Source organism: Mixophyes fleayi, chromosome 1 (assembly GCF_038048845.1).
Source record: "Mixophyes fleayi isolate aMixFle1 chromosome 1, aMixFle1.hap1, whole genome shotgun sequence".
Classification (NCBI taxonomy): domain Eukaryota; kingdom Metazoa; phylum Chordata; class Amphibia; order Anura; family Limnodynastidae; genus Mixophyes; species Mixophyes fleayi.
This window is the reverse complement of record NC_134402.1, coordinates 268,270,929-268,288,937: the sequence shown is the minus strand read 5'-3', so window position 1 is coordinate 268,288,937 and position 18,009 is coordinate 268,270,929. Positions and strand designations below refer to the sequence as shown.

The window sequence follows — 18,009 nt, the reverse complement described above, 5'->3', positions numbered from 1 at the left end:
TACTGTAAATATGTTGCTACTAATCTTTAAGTCTGCAGGTGCTCCATCACAATATAATAAGCTGGGTACACACTGATGCAATTGTCGTGTAGATCATATGATAAAGGTCAGTTTGGCATTGGTGTGTATGCTCCCACGATCATGTTTTATGGTACCTGTTGACTTGGTTTTATAAACTTCTTAAAAATGACAGTCAACAATGGGCGGATGTCAGACAAACGTGTTAAGTATGTACGCACTCACGACCAGCAGTGTAGGCAGATGTCTGTAGAGTGTGGGCAGAGTCACAATCTTTTCAGCAGTTGGTTATGAGAAATGAAGATTACAGTAGTTGGTAAAATTGTTGCAGAAATCGCATCTGAAGTAAAATGCAATAGTGTGTACCCAGCTTAAATTACATGTGAGCAGTTCTGAAAACAGGTTTCATTGATCCCCTATGTTTAATGGGTTGTGTATGTACACAGATATGTGAGGTATTTGTTGTAGCATGTACTCAGCTCTTCCATGTACAGATATGCTTTTTCTTGTACAATTTATGTTCTCAAGCTATAATTGTTCAGCATTGACATTCTATTGCGATAATGTTTTGATCCCTCCATATGGCTGGTTGTAATGTTCTGATATTTGAAGCTCTATTTTTTTGATTCAGTGAATAAGACGTTTTCCTTTTGTACAATATATTACACTGACCAGTATTCTTTGTACATACGGTATACTGTAAATGCACAACTTTAATTAGAAAACGGCAAATAACATTTATAGGCTAGTGTTGCAGGCGGTTGTGATTATGTTTTTCCATCTGTAAAAGAAAAGTGTTTTGATGGTCCTGTAGTGACAGGTTACATTCAGTAGAAAATGGCATTTCCCTATTACACTAGTGCTTCATTTTGTAAAACATTGCATCCTTCAAATTGAGATAAAGTGCTCTTAGGGAAACTGATTCACATGCAATGGTCTGACAGCTTCAGAATGCTGTGTTTTTTTTGCCTGGCTGGAGAAATGCAGCATTCAAAAATGTGCATCTGACTCCAACCATTCCAACCACAGAGCTTACTGACTATGATGGCTTGTTACAGCAAAGCAAGTTTGATATATAGTATGTTTTTAAATTGTGCTTTTGTATTTTTCTAGAAAATAAATATTTTTCATTTTATGTAATGTCTGTTGCACCTTTTTAGTTCTGTTTTTTAATACCCTGCAAGTGTCTGGTTATGGCAGGTGGTTACTGCTGTCTGTAATAAAGCTTAGTGCTAGGCTATATTACTTACTTTTGTTGCATGATGTCTGTAAATATTTGATTTAAGCATTTTTCGTAATATGTGTGACTTTTTGTTGGGGAATTGTTTGCAAGCATGCTGCTATTTTGTAACATTACACCTGGTACTATACATGTGTTGCTTGTTGTCTCTTACAGCCACAAATTGAAAACCTACCAGTGCATTGTATACTAGATCTAGAACCAACATTATAAAGAAGAACATAGTCTAAATAATACAATAAATAAAATGAAAACATTTTTTATACATATAATCGTCAAACTATTAAAATACAGACAAAATGAAAATAAATTGTGATTTTCAGTATACACTTCTACACCACATTTAAAAGCTATTTTGATTTATGGTTCTCAAGCTATTTAGAGAAACCTACTTACAGCATGATGTTGCCGAGTTAGTGTCCCACAGCAAAGGTATAACCATAACCAGTAAGGCCAACGTACTTTATATACTACGTACTTCCTATTTTCTATATGAGAATTGCTGCAGCTAATTAACTTTGTGTTTTAAGAGCCAAGCGAGTACGGATTGATCTCTCATAAATGTATTGTCTTGCTGGACAAGTACAGATATACAGGTTTATTGTGGTACACACTTGCATTACCAAACATTTTATAAGATCACATTTTATATGCCATTATACATGGCAATCATTTTGCACTTTAAATGACACGTGAGTCTGCCATGAATGGCTGCATTATTGACATGCATATTTTGTTATCTAAAGCATATGAATAATATTCTTATTTTGCCCCATGAAGAGGACCTGTCATAATTTTAAGGAAGTGGGAATTTGTGGCTTTAGGATATATGTTAATATCTCATTTGGTATTGTCAAGAGTTCAATGTTGCCTGTTGTTTCCAGTGGAATACATGCATGTCCAGTGTCAAAGAAAACACCCAGGGCCATAGATTTATAAGATGTGGTTTTGTCGATTTTCTTTTGGGTCATTGCGTAGCAATGCATTAATAACACATTGCTGTCAAGCAACAAGCAAGGTTCAGTTATTAACTGTGGAAAACATTGTTACAGTTCTTGACTTGCCTTAATTCACTGTATAGTGCAATGTGAAAACACATACCGGTACATTGTTCCTCTGAGCAGTTATATTGAATATTCAGAAATAAATAGCAAAATGAGGAACGTCTTTGCTGTGCAAATGAGCAAAAGCCTTGGGGACATCTGAAAACCTCCAGATACTTCTACCAAGCCATTGTAACAATCTGTAATGTTCTTTCCAACTACTTGAAATACTATTGATCTTTGTAATATGCAAACAGGGTCACTTGTTTTCTTTGTTGCTGTGTGATTGTATCATACAAATAGGTAAGAGGGAGGAGCTTGCTTAAATCCACCTGGACTGCTCTTCTGCGCAGGAGGTTTTCACAAAAGTGCTCTGCTCAGCCCTATTCATTTCTTATCCTAATTGGGGAATGATGTGACAGTGTGGTTGCCTTCATGTATAGTCCTTTGCATATTCCTATCTTGGAAGATAAAATTGTGTTTTGTTTCTTGTGGTGTGCTTTTTTCTCTATTTCTGTGTGTTTTCTGTTCATTTCAGGGGTATTACTCTTGGGAATGCTGTGGATGTGTATTAACAGGATTTTCTGTGAACATTTACAAAAACAGATGCCAGGTATAAATAGTATACCAAAAAAGATAGCAGGTCCCCAGGCATGCTGAAACTTGTAGCTCCACAGCAAGATTGCAACCAGATGAATCAATCTAAAAAAGTTGATGTTTTACCTAAGTGCGACAATGTTTAAGTCCTTTATGTACTTCCGTAAGCCTTTAAGTAGGGGTAATTTCCCTCTTTGTGCCACTTATGTTAAAACAATCAGGTATGCTGTATGAATATTCGGAGATAGGATGAGACTGTTTTTTGTTTTTTTTGTTAATTAATTTTTTTGTTATCTTTTTAAAATCTAAAATAGTTTCATGCTGTCACTTAAATTGTTAGGTTTCAGTGAAATGTTCTTACTTGGTCATTTATTTATTTTTGTCAACAAGTTGGACTTTTACTCAGTGGAGCTTGTCTTTTTATTTTTAACATGGGCTGACTTATTTAGTTTTGAAATCTTTATTTACATATTGCCAACATATTTCACTGCACTTTACAGAGAATGTTTAAACATAGCTATAATTGTACACTGATCCTCAACTTTTATGATGTAGACATAATGGACAATACTTGCCATCCGGCTTTTTAAAGCCCAGAAATAAATGTTGTCTTTGCCCTGCCGTGATTCTACATATGGTACTCCGCTGACTCAAAATCCTTTACTCAGGGGGAACCCTAACCTAGATAATCTTTACTTAACAACCTTCAACCTACACAAGGGTGAGATTACATTAATTATCCCAAATAGTGTATTTATATATCCATAACAGCTCAATTAATTATTTTCAGAAGTATGCAAAAAAGAATATACATTTCCATATTTGGAAGAACTATTTAGTATGTTTTTCTTTGTGTTTTCACCTCAAGCTTGTCCAAAAACATAATCTTCCTAACACCATTAATCACCTATACTACTGTTGGGGGGGACATGAATTCACCTCAGTAAAATACACTTCACTGCTGCCAATGGGATTATTATTATTATAAAATTTGTGTAAAATTGTACATGAACTGCCTCTGGTCCTCCTCCCCATGTTCCAAAACATGATAGCTAAAAAGCTGGAAAGGTATAACATACAATCTGAGCCCTTGCCTGTCACTGAATGTATGAAGCTTCTAACCTCCTCCCCAAAAACTATAATGCGGGGATAACCTGAGAGACAGTGTTTCAAGATTTATTGTTATCACCTTTAGGGCATTGAGGAATAAACTGGAATAAACTTTGATACCGAAAATATAGTGTGCTCCATGAACCAACTTTCAGCGTTGTCTCTCACAATTCTGTAAAACTAGAATTTAATGTTAGTATATAGTGCAAATAATGAGAATTTACTAGACCTCTGCATCAATAAGCCATTGAAACTCAAAATCACCAGGGCTGTGTCTGTATGCAACACTATAGTTTTACAAAACGAGTGTACCTGTAAGTAATGTAATATATTTTAACTGGTGTGATACATATATATTACAGTTACATGAACCACATTTATATGGTTGACACCATAATATAGACAGGGTTGAAAAGTCGACAGTATTACTAGGTCTACAATTGAAATGTAGACAGTATTATTAGGTTGACAATTCGAAAGCAGTCAGTAGTATTAGGTCGAGAATACTATCTCTAACCCTAACCATATAATACTGTCTACATTTGAATTGCTTACTAAATGTAGGCAAATTTCTGAATGTTGACCAAATGAATGTCTAGATGTCGACTCCATACCATTTTAATCGGACAGCTTTCCCAACCCTAATAGTATCCAAATGATTTAAAAAAAAAAAAAAAAAAATGTCCCTGGTCCTATGATAAGATGTACACTCTTCTCCATAAAGTCCTCTTCTTCAATGTCTGGAAAGCTTGATAAGTCTCCAGGAGAAATAACGGGTAACCACTATGGGTATATACATGTACAAACCATACTGCAGCTGCATCTTTTTCCCGATTACTCTCCAAGCCAGTATGGTATCACAAATTAAAATGTTACTTCATATATAAAGGGGCAATGTACTTCGATTATAGTGAATTAAAACTGGTAACACCTGTGAATAAATTAAGGATTTCTCTAAATTTTGGCAAATTGGTGTTACTTATTATGGTGTGTAGAAACCCACTAAGTTGAAAATTCACACATTTGAGATGGTAATTCCCCCACTTGTGACTTGGAAAGAATATTTATCGTTTAGGAAAGGCTTGTAGAGCAACTCTATATCATTGTGTTCGTCTAAGGTAAAACATCCCAGCAAAATAGTTTGCTTTATTAATAAAGAAAAGGAAAGAAGGAGTGTCCCCTACGTTTATCACCATATTGATGATTTCATGTCTTGCTACACCCAGCCTTGTATTCCAAGACAAAGACAAGTGTTTTCCTACGGTCAGGAAAAATAAGCATGTACAGTCATACACAAACAACAGTTTAAACAGAGGGGGAGCGTTGCAAAGGAAAAAGCCTAATGGATCAAGTGGCGCTAATGTTTTATTAGTAAATTAAGAAATTGCATTTTCAAGCAATGTAGAGAAACAGGTATACAACAACGGGTGTCAGTTGGAACACCGTTCTTAATAGACCACTAGGATAGAGTAAATAGCACCAAAAAGGAAGCACGCACATCATCATCAACATTTATTTATATAGTGCCAGCAAATTACATACAGTAGGGGACAAACATAATAATTTACAATACTGGGTAACACAGACAAAGGCAAGAAGGCCCTGCCGCAAGCTCACAATCTAAGAGATTGTACATGATTACATTTTGATATACACTTCATGCATATGCAAAGTGTTAAAGAATAACAAATAAAACGTGAAAAGAATATATAAATGTTAAAGTAAAACCATGTTGCAAAAAATATATAGAGCAATGACATAATATATGTAAAATGTGTCTATAATTTGTATAAAACCAATTAGTAGAATTGTCTAACTCATATTAGTCCAAAAAAGCCAAAAGCATGTAATATGTATAGGTTAAACTTCCAGGACCACATTAGAATCAGGGGTTGTTAAAACCATTGAGTGATCTGATCATATATAGGTCATTTGCAGAAGATGCCCCAAATATGGTGTTTGACAGCTGATTTTACCCTTATTGTGGAATGTGGCACCATTACCAGTGAAACTGTTAATGGTTTTTAAACCAAAAATATACATTGTGGGCTTTCCACAGACGGCCAAACTATTATATTGGGTTATTGGCCTTTCCTCTGGGAAAGAGGCAGCTAATTTACACGAGTCCCAGCATAGCTGCTATTAAGTTCTTGTTAATCCTGTCTCTGCATTGGCAGCAGTAACATGTGTATGATAGCAATGGTCTTTGGCTTCTGCTGGGATCAAAGACTATTTAATTTCCCATGACTTAAGCCCAGGCGAGGTAATTGCCGGGTTGCTATAAGTTTAGAATAAAAAGCTTTATATCTATGTTTGATAATGTAATGTTATCTATATCTGGGGCATTGGGAAGAGCGGTAATATCTGTTTTCTTGGGTGATGATTAAGCTTTGATAGAAATCTCACTACAATAACAACATAGTCATCAAGGCATGAGCTCTCTTGGGTTAGTGTGATTGCCTCAAAGTCCTCAGTTGCAGGAAATGTTTGTTACAGAGAATCTGTGACAACATCTGATAGTTTAGGTAATCCTACCTATTGAAGGTAAAACAAAAAAACATTTGTTAGTTATTCTACTGATCAAAAGAAGATGGTAGCTGTTATAAGGAGACAGCTAGCTCCTGTAAATAGGGAAGTACAGAAATGACACAACCAACAGAGCTAATTGTTTTACTTCTGTTGGGAGACAATATTATCAGTTGGCAGATATTACCCTTAAAAAAAATCAAACAATTGTATTAATATTCCACAACAAATATTAAACTTACACACCTCATCAATTAACTAGATATCAATATGATATCAGCTGGTAATAAGATAGATGGGCAGACAGGAGCATAGACTTAGTAAGTAATTTGGTTTATGTTTGTGTCACATAAGAGAACTAGGTGTCTGTGACTCATGAAGTAATAGGCTATGTGTGAGTAGGTAGATAGCGGATTTGGAAATAAAGAGCATAATGTTGTCTTACTGGGCATTCTCCATCGGTTGACCAGCTGGTGATCTTGAAGCATCCTCCTTTCTCTTCGTAGAACGTAAACGTTGTCTTTGACAGAGCGTTCTATATTTGTCCACTGAGGGATCTAGGCTCCAGTTTAGAATACCACTCACACTCAGAATGCCCTCCTGTAGAACCTCCACTAGATCCAGAGCCTCCAGGTTTATCCTGGTTTGGGGAATAACAAAGGTAAACATCTGGTCAGAATAAATCTTCCTTTTCATTAGAAGAAAATGAGCATCGCATGTTCAGTGTTGTTTGACTTCAGCTGGGCCACTTGTATTAAAGAATAAAATAAAATATGTCCACCCATAAAGTTTTTGGCTCTTGTTTATTGCTAAGACGAACTGATGAGTAGCGATGGTTCTTCAAACTGGGAACTGAGTCCTGCTTGAAGTGGCTCTGTTAGAATGCAGCATGTTTCTTACCGCATGAAGAAGAACTTCTAATCACTTTTCTGGAGTGCTGAGTCCCCTAAACCCCAACCGTTTAAATATATAAAATTGTTGCATTAGGGTTGGGAGGGAGAGAGTGTTGAAGCGAGGAGACGATAAAGAGGTTGTGGTTTTAAATTGAGAACAAACAGTAAGTACAGTGGATAACATCCGCTCCTGGAGAACATGAGTATTGAGTATAAATCCATGTCCAGATATGTATCGGCCAGCAGTAGAAAATAATAGGGGTTACTGGAACTGGCAACATAACAGTAATATATATCAGATTTAAAATAGTATTCTGTGTCAGATGGATAGTCCTATGCTTAAATGTTTCTGTTGTCATTCACTGAGAGTGTGGCTCAGTCTGAAATATCCCTTTTTACAGTTCTTTGTTATTCTGAATGTAGAGGCTTTCTGATAGTGGCTTATTAAAAAAATAGGGACTGCACATTATAATGGTTGCACTCACATGGTAACGGACCATTTTACATATATCCCGCATTCTGTAATGAAACACTGATTGTTCTTTTTCAAATATTATCAAAACATGACTGCATAGATTAGCGAACATATTTTACTCTATAGATTCTTGTTTATGAAGTTTTGCTATTCCATTTACCTTTTACCAAACATGCTTCCTAATTGTTTTATTGTGGTGGACTTGTTTTTCATTTACTAATAGAGATATCTGCATAGAATGTTTTGTTTGGTTTATGCTTCTAAAGGAAAACATCTTTTTTTTTCTTTCTTAATAATACCAGACAAATTGGGCCTGATGCTGAGTTAGCGTAAAATTTGCAATTAGTACTATAAGGGCGTGTTCGCGTAATTAGGAACAGATTCAGACCTGCACATGACCCATATACACCTGTCAGTAGCTGTGTCAATCGCAGTTACCTGAGAGTAGGGGCAAATACACACTGATGATTATGACGGCCGCAGTACTAGCTAGCCTCTTCTGATTGGCTTATTGCAGATTCACCTCTGAAGCTGATAGGTGCTTCGTTCATTGATTGAGCATATGTTTATATGATTTTATGCGCATGTTTTTATTTCTTTTTCATAAACGAGTTTTTTTTTATTTCGTTTTTTTTCATTTTAATTCAAACCTTATAGTGTACACATAAGTGTACTTGATGTATGTATACCTGATGAAAATCGTTCAACTTTGCATATTTGCGTGATCATATTTACCTCTGCTTTTTTTGGCGTAAATGCGTTCAAACTCCACTTCAGCCCCATTGTGTTTTCCCGTGCAGTTATGGGAACATAATAAATGTTATCTGTGAATTGGTTGAATTGAGCCTTCTTTTAATTACGTGTAATGCTATGATTTTAAAATGTCATTGGCCAAAGATCTTTGCTGCCATAACAATAGTTTTTTTTCCCGCTTAAAGATATTAAACATATTTGCTCAAGGCAAGGCAGTACATTTACTCCATACTGCAGCCAGTGTTGTAGCTGTGGCTTTAACTATTGTTTTTTATACACCATAAAGATGCAGTTTAGCAAAGCGATAACTGAAGAACTAAAAAAAAAGACACTGTTGCCAGCATTTTTAGTGTTATAACGGCAATTGTCTATATCCGATGAAATGTTAATATCTCATTTCATTAAACATTCCCCTAGCATCAAACACATGTCAACATTCCATGGAGAAAAGGAGCATTATGCAGCCCGCATGTGTGCATATCTGCATATCGGAGCACAAAATATTGACATGATAATTGCAGTCAAGCCTGAGTGAACAGTGGCCACTGGGATTTCAGCTGGTGTTGTACCAACTGGATGGCTGCTCAGGACACAGTTTGAAATTCAAGGTGCAAGTTAGCACTTTATTCAGCACAGGAAGGCATCATTTAAAACTCCTCAGGGGATACCCTGGTGAAGCGCAGATGTTAAAGCAGTCTGTTCACAAATGCTGAGTTTTTTTTTCTTTTAACAAGAGTATTATTATATTCGTGTATTTAAAAACATGTATTTCCTGCATTGATAACTAGTTATTTTTATTTTGCAGCATTCTTGACATTCTACATTTAGCCAGGAACTGTAAAGCATAAGCTGGGCCATGTATCACAGCTCTGCAATGCATGCACTTCAGTATGCTTGTTCCGATTTGTACAGTTTTGATTAACCAGAATAGTCAGAAACAAGAAAGTCAATGAAAAAAATACTTAATTCTGTAAATAAAGCATTTTTTTCAATGATCAATATTTTTCAAATATTATTTATTTATTTTTTGCATATTTTGTTCAATTTTTTTGTTTTTATGTTACACAAGCTGTCAGTTCCACTGCACATGTGTGAGCTATCTAAGTGAGTCACGCACGCATATATTAGACTAGCCTGGCGAAGTGGTAAGTTAACCCAGTCTTGCCGAGGCAGATGAGTATCGCTCAGCTGCTTAGCAACATTTTAATGATTTTTGCGCCGATAGAAAATCTGCATTTTCACCGGATTGTATTAAATAGATCCCCAAGTGTTGATATTACCAGATTAATTTTATTTCAGATACTAAATATCTTTTTTTTTTGTAATATATAATCATTACTTATTTATTATTATTTATTGCACTCTACTAATTTTTTTCTTTGCTCCAGCTATGTGACTGTAGAAAATAAGTGTCCATTTCATTAAATCCTTTATGAACATTCTCTAAAATGTTGCTTTAATAGAACATTTTTTTTTTATTTTGAAACATGACCTAAAACTTACTTTAGTTTTTAAAAGGAAAGATACACTACCAAGTCAATATGAAGAACTGTGTGCAGCCTGCAGGGATCCAAGTTTATAGTAAAATGAATCCACTGGAAGGTTGGCGAGGGTTTCTGTTTAGCCCTACCACATGTGTCTTCAGACTGTTCAGCTAATTAAAACATGTTTTTCCTATCTTTATTACAGAATTCTGAACTGCACTATCACCACCTAGGAAAGTATTACATGTCCCTTTCTCCTACCTGGAGTTCTGGGACTGCTACCTTCAGATTATTTTCAGAGGCTCTGCCGGTTACGCAATACAGAATCAGCCGATCAATAAAGCTCACCATCTTTAAATTGCGGTGGAGGAGCCCTGGGACAAATCAGTCCCCGGGCTTTGTCTATGTGTAGGGGGCAATTCAAGAGAATATTGTCCTAGTTGGTAGTGCAGCTTTACATTTAAATCTAGACCTGCATTTAACTACAGCTCTTGGAGGAGGTATAGGTTTCTCTAAAGAGAAGCCAGCCTGTTTGCGCTCTGAAAAAACTTTATTCCCTCTTACTGATTAATGGGTAATTTAAATAAATGTTTGCACCGTTTTGTCTTTACACTGGAGCAGCCCTGAATTGTAGACTGTTATTACCAAATCTGCCCATTCTTTTTTGTGTGATGCAAAACTGCTATTAATTCTTTGCGAAAGTGGGAGTTATGATGTTGCAAACTCTCATTCTGTGCTGTGCTCTCTTTCTTTGTTGTATTATCCTCCAAAATGTTTTAGCATTATCCCTGTTTTATGTGTGATCTTTTAGATAGCTGATCACTTAGAGAATGGCATCATGTTATGCCTCCAACTTTTGTACTGTCAATTTGCTTTGCATTGTATTATCTTCTACTGTAACACTACTCCTACATTGGTTACCATCCTCAGACATAAGTACTTTTACATTTATTATTTTTGTAATAATCATTAATTGTTTAACAGCTTATTATTTTTGTGGCAGACTGAAAGGGTTAATGAAAAGGGAAATGTAATTGGTATTTTCTTCTAGTTTTCTCATGTGCTATATTCAATAGATATCTTTTGGAAGAATTTCCAAGCCACAAGCAATATGTTAATTCCTTATATCGATACATGACAGGGATTATTGTCTTCAGGCCAAAGACTTAATTGGCTTCTACTACACTACAGTTGGACTACTTCAACACAAGTTGGTCCCAGGAGAGAACAGGGACTTGGTAAATTGGGCAAGAGTGAAGAATTAAAATCAATAGCTTTATCAGGGAAATTATAGTAAGATTTTCATTTCCTCACCAAGCTTTATTATAATGTGCAAGACATAAATTACAACAGCAGCGACAATGACCTTTTAACTACCACATAGCATATGTTACCTGGTATATTTGTTTGATAGAAATGATGCAAAATGTGTTTTTCATTGATACCGATCTTGTCTACAATGCTCTTTTCCAATGTACTGTACAATTGTCACTTAAGTAAATTGTTCACCTGGGAGAGAGCAAATTATATAAAATTATTCACATTGTCATTTTGTACCAAGGACATTGAGATATTTATAGTTAAACAAATGTGTATTGTTTACCATATCTGTACCTTTTCCATGCATACATAACTGGAATAATTGGGAACATTTCCGGCACATTCTCTGCAGCTAAGAGTAAGGTGCCACTCACTGACTGAAAAACCAAAACCTGCCCCACATAATCTAGCACATTAGAGTGGTCTTGAGTTCATTGTGCTCCTTTGTTTTTTATCAAGTGTCTGGTCCAGCTCCTAGATGTTTACCCACATATCTGTTCTGTATGCTGGTAACATCATTATCTATCCTGTTTGTCTCTGAGAGAACATGGAGTTTGTGACCCTCATCAATCTGATGCTTCAGGCTGTAGTGGTGTCAGCTCTCCTGAATTGCAGAAGTTGGCCAGGAGCAAGGGGAGAAGGTGGTACTGGGTACATCTATTACTTTCTCATCCACTGACCTGAGGCCATCTTAATCTTGTCTACATGGATTTGTGGAAATATGATGACAAATTATTTGCGTTAACTCTCACATCTGTCAGGACCTTTGAGTTGCTGCACATTCTGCATCCTGAACTCCGGTTTCAACAATAACACTCATTTTTTGTGTTGCCAAGCAAATGCCCCTAATAGCTGCCGCAAAATTACAAATTTACCACTGTGCACGTTGGGCCTACAGAAGCAGTGCGGATTCACATGTTTTCCATTATTCATCAATAGGGCAGACAATATTAGAAGGTAACTTTAATTTACCATGACCAGAGCTACTGCTCGGAACCAATGATTAAGATTTCCCTTGTATGTTTGTGGCTGATGAGGTTTTTGCTCTGCCTGTAAATATGATAAAACCATTCTCCAAGTGCAGTGTTGGTGCACGGTGTTGAGTCTTTAAATATAGATTGACCAGAGCTAAGCGCCTTATTGATTGTGCTACTGGCATCTTGACTACAAAGTGGAAAAATTCTCATGATACTCAAGATGGATGTGGTAGGGTGGATACTGATATCATGGCAGTAGTTGCTTCATATTACATTGTCTTGTCAGGTAAACAGTAACTGGGATTGTAAAGAACAGTGTGTCCAGTGACATAGGCAATGTCAGCCTGGCAAGATCTGCTGTGACAATCGGAGAATGGGAGTATGTACTATATTATGTCACTTGAGGGAGAAGTATATCAGCAGTATGACAAAGTTTTGTTATATTGCAGTTTTATGTTGTCTGTCTGCTCACAAAATACATGTTTGAAAATATGGAGAATAATTAGCCCATAAAATGTAGGTGGTTTTAATTGTCCTTTTTGAAATCACCAAAGATGCTATTTAGCCAATGGGATAGCAGACCAGATTCCACCTATCACATATATGGGCATTTTCAATTCAGCCGCGACTAACGCGGCGTTAAAGATAATACTTTTAATACAGTCATTTTAAGCCTGCTTTTAGGGAGCTGCGAGCAAAAATCCTGCGTTAAAATTACCGTATTAACGGTAATTACGACTGTAAAGTCTATAATAGTGCGCAGGTCGCTTTACTTTTTAAAGTAACTCGGCCAATTGAATTTTCCCCATAGTGTATTCTTGGTGAACTAAGAAGGTTATAGAGAAATCATCTCTGGCAATGTGTTTTTCACCTGGCAGTGTATATGTAAGAGAGGGAAGTAGTGTGTGTATTAGCTGTGACATTGATTTCAGCCCTATGGATAAAAAGAGAATAAAAGAAAAATAGATATTTTAAGATGCATTGCAGACATAGGCAATATAACTGTACTATAATGTAAACTGGATATGTTGGAGGTGGATATAGTGAACTGAATAAAATTCTTTACACTTCCTATCAGGCTTCTGCACAATAACTCATAGTTGTTTGTTGGTGAAAAGGCAACACTTTTCATTGCTATGTGCAACTGCTCTTTCAAACTCTGAATCAAGTGTGGTTAAATGTGTGTTCTTTTGAGGGAGGGGAGGGGTGTGCATCGGGGTCAGTTGGTTTCTTCTTATTTCTGTGTAGTGTGCATCCTGAACATATCCTGGACATTTGGTGAGTGCTCTTCTGCTTCCACTGTTGAAGTTGGTACGTCTTCATCAGTGATGGCAGATTATCTCTGTGTGGATGGACTCTGTGCTTCCTCTTACCAATGGTAGTATTGTCTTCTGTGACACATGACCTCCTCTGCACAACATGGGGAGGTCACTCTGCACGGCACAGGAAGGAGTGCAATTTTGCCAATCACTGATCTAGATGGTAGGGGCAGACGATAGAGGGTGACACAGAGTGACTGAGTATGTTGTGGGGGATGGGTTCGGATGTTTTGATAAGAGGATGATTGTTTAGGGAGATTTTGAAGCATTGTAGATTGGTGGAAAATGTGATTGGGCTACAGACATATATCCAGCTAGCATTATGGTTTGTTTTATGTTTTCTTTCTCCCCTGTTTACTGACTATTATAGAGCATAACAGATGAGTGCAAAATGTCAGGGACATATGCATAATGTGTTGTCAATTACATTTTTCATTAAAAAATTTAAAGTGACCTTGTACATTTTTTTTCCCCAAATTCAAAAGGGCCTTCCATTTCTGAACATTTTTTGGGGGTATTCTCCCAGATATAATTCCTTTTATTCTAATCATAATGGAGGATATAAGAGAAGTTGTATGTAGTTATCATTTTGTGGAATGTACCAAATAAATGACAGCTAGAATCTGATTGGTTGCTTTAGGCAACATCTCTACTTTTCAAACCCACTAGAAAAATGCAGCTTGATACATTTACCCCCTGGAATGGTAACTTTCTGGTCCTCATAACAGTGATCCCAGCTTAATGGTGAGGGGTCCATAGTGTCCATTTTGGAAAATAAAATGTAAATAAAACATACATACAGCGATTTTGTTTAATAAACATTCATTGAAATAAAAACTACACAATCACATGATGATGTAAATGACTGCGAACTGAAGTATCCGCAAACTCCCTTTAGCCAATCAGAGACAGGTTCCCACATTAGCTGTGATTGCTTGGCAGTCCCAGGAATCCCTGCTTTGATCACTTATGCATTGGATTGAATTTTTCAAATTTTCAATATACTTTTAAGTTACTGAAATAGAGTAAATAGCATTCAAAAAACTGCATCGCAAATATGAACGCAACAGGTTATGGACACCAAATGGAATGGGTTTTATTTTTATGTTCTGTTAAATGGTTTGCACTTGATAGGTGCAGCAAATAAACACAAGTTCCACTTTCATATACACAATACATTTCACTATTTTTATGGGATTGTTTTCTACTGTTATTTAAAATGGAGAATGGCAGGTTCTACAATCTAATTGTTTAGAAATACTCATATTTAAAATATGATGAAGTCACTCAGTTAGGGTATAAATGAGACGAAAAGAAGTAAAGAAATGTAAAAGTGATGTAAAAGGGAGTCCTTTCTCATTTTTTAATGGATCACCTACTGAGTATTCCAGGTAAATGTTGGGTGTTTTGATCTTCACAGTTGACTTCAAATGTCTTTTTTTTTTAAGCTGGCTAAATGAAAGACAGCCATCTCCACAATAACATGTGGGCATAGGATTTTACTGATGTAGAATTGAGCTCTTCTCATTGACAATTCAAGGAATGGTGGTTGACAAATAATATAACAGCTTATGCACTATATTCAGAAGAGATGAATAGCCATAAATTGTGTGAAATTCTGTATGTATACAACATTACAGTAACTTCAGTGGTCCTTAGCAGTCACAGTAACGCTGTGTACACATTTTATGATTTCATTGTTTGTTCATATGATGAAAAGAGCATCAACTTAATTTGGAATAGAGATCATTGATGTCTATCGAAAAGTGCACACAATGTTCATACCAACACAGGAATGTGACCACTACGTTTTTTATATATATATATATATATATATATATATATATATATATATATATATATATATACACAAGTTAACCCGTGCATGATACTCATGCATTCTAGTCAAATCAAGCTACTTAAGGTGTTAAAAAGGTTCTTGTCATGCATTTGGGCCATAGCCCAGGCCTCAACCACCAACCACTCTCCACTGTCACCCCCGGCAACCACCAACCACTCCCAACTGTCACTTCTCCTTCAAGAAATATATATATATTTTTTAAATCTTTATAAACACTTTTAACAATTAACAAATTAAATTAACAAATTAAAAACATCTTAGTATACCAAATTTCAGCCCTTTCTGAATTTTTTTCACCACACACTAAGAATTTAGTAGGTCAGTGTATAACTCCGCCCAGCAGGTGGCGCTGCAGCTTGGTTTTATTTTTTCCACAGACAGACAGACTAACACACGCCACTAGACATTTATATATTAGATATATATATATATATATATATATATATATATATATATATATATATATATATATACATATATATATACACACACACACATGATTATAGTTTTAAATTACAGTAATGCTGAAACTTTTTTTACTTTTTACTTAGAGGAGATGTGCACCTAAATAAAAATATTCTACTATACTAGCAACATCTGCTACTCACAAACTGTTGTTCTTTACAAAACTGCTTTTTTTTGGCACCCAGTGGTTGCAGTGATGCCAAATTTGACACAGTGTGATATGCAGACGTATGCAGGCATTCAAATGAATACTGGGTTTATTCAGTGCAGTACATGTGCTAAGTACCCATCCTACCTCTGCCACATTGAATGAATGCTGAGAAACTAGACGTGACATCACAAGATACAGCAGAGGGCGCCACCATATTTGAATGATCAATGTTTGCGTTGCTAATATCAACCCTTAGCTCAGTGATGATCCAGATAGACATGAAGAAATATAGCCTCTGGATAGCTGAATGAAGATTTCCTATTTGTAATAGAGTATGTTTGAAAAGTAATCTGTGCATCTTGACATTCAAACCAAATCATAAAAGTTTTAGGTGTTCACCTTATATATTCTTTCTGATGACTAATTACAAAAAATGATGAATAGCAAATATAAAGTTATGATGATAAACAATAGTAGTAAATATTCTAACAAATATGTGCATGTTTATATGTGTTTTATTTACTGAATAAGTTGCACTGTGCATAAATAACAGTGTTATATACTCCCACTTCTTCCTTTCTTTTAAATATATTTTTCAACGTCCAAACCCATTTTCACTTGTCATTCACAAATAATGATTATTCCATGTCTATAATATTTCATCCTTGGGCTTCTCATTAAAAATGGGCCAAGACCCAGAAAAACCTGATGCAATCCTGTCTGTGAACTTCTAGTGTGTGCTAAACCACTTAGAAAAATAGTCTGTTAATGATCTGGAATAAATTGTCAGATTTAGGGAGATGATGAAAACTAAATATGGATAATTCTTGTGGCTCAGTGCAGCACAGTTAAATGTTTAAAATGTTGGCCTCAGGGGAAAGTGATTGGTGCTTAAAAGTTTTACAAATTGACAGCATTGCCTTACTCCATTTTTCATCCTAAAGAAGTCTGCAAATATCCGTAGCTCAAGTCATTATGGTACATCAGTGATTCTAATTAGCTAAACAGGAGTTTGTTTCAGTCATTGATCTTCATAAACCTCTTGACAGAGCCTAATTTCTTTGTGTTTTTCCCCCAAATCTCAGCGTTTTTTAGTAGGACATGTAGGATTTTACTTTCAAGAAGAAAAGCAATTCAGTAGACGTCGGTATTTTTTTTTTTATTTTTTTTTTTAGAATTGAGTACATAAATACATTGCTATAACCAGACGACAATTTAATTCAAATTTATTTAATTTGAGCTAAATTTTCGTGTCTAAAAATAATATATGTTCTCCAGAGGCAAAACCCTTGTCTCATCTATATGTCTTGGCAGTACTTAAAGAGCAAGTAGCACCACTATTTAATATTAATATATGCTGAAGACTGTGTATTATTGAGCTGAATAACATACATGAGATAACTGGATTGTTTGTACCTAATATGTCCACCACGTTCACTTTCACCCAGCATTTCAGCATTTGTTTGGATTATTTGTTTTATACACCAGGTTCAGGCCAATGATGCCAAAATAACTCAGTTGAGTGCATTTTGTGCTTTTTCACATAAATCTGTCCTAAACATGTGGGAGGATCTTCAGCTACACTTAATTAAGTTAATGGGTAATTCAAGACTGAGTAATTTTATTTTTAATCTCTCAAAATAGATCAGAATTATGAGAGCTTTCTTAATTTTGAATGAAAATCACTGTTTGGCAGATTAGAGAGTTTAGTAAATGAATTCACAAGACTTTTTCTTTTCTTTTTTGCGATTTATGGTGTTTTTGATCATATAAAACC

The 18,009-nt window shown here is 35.6% G+C and overlaps 1 protein-coding gene across 2 annotated transcripts in view; it reads left to right on the top strand.

Moving 5' to 3' along the window:
- CNTLN (centlein) overlaps window positions 1–18,009 on the top strand; it is a 185,564-nt gene that overhangs the window by 10,920 nt on the left and 156,635 nt on the right. The window lies entirely within an intron of this gene.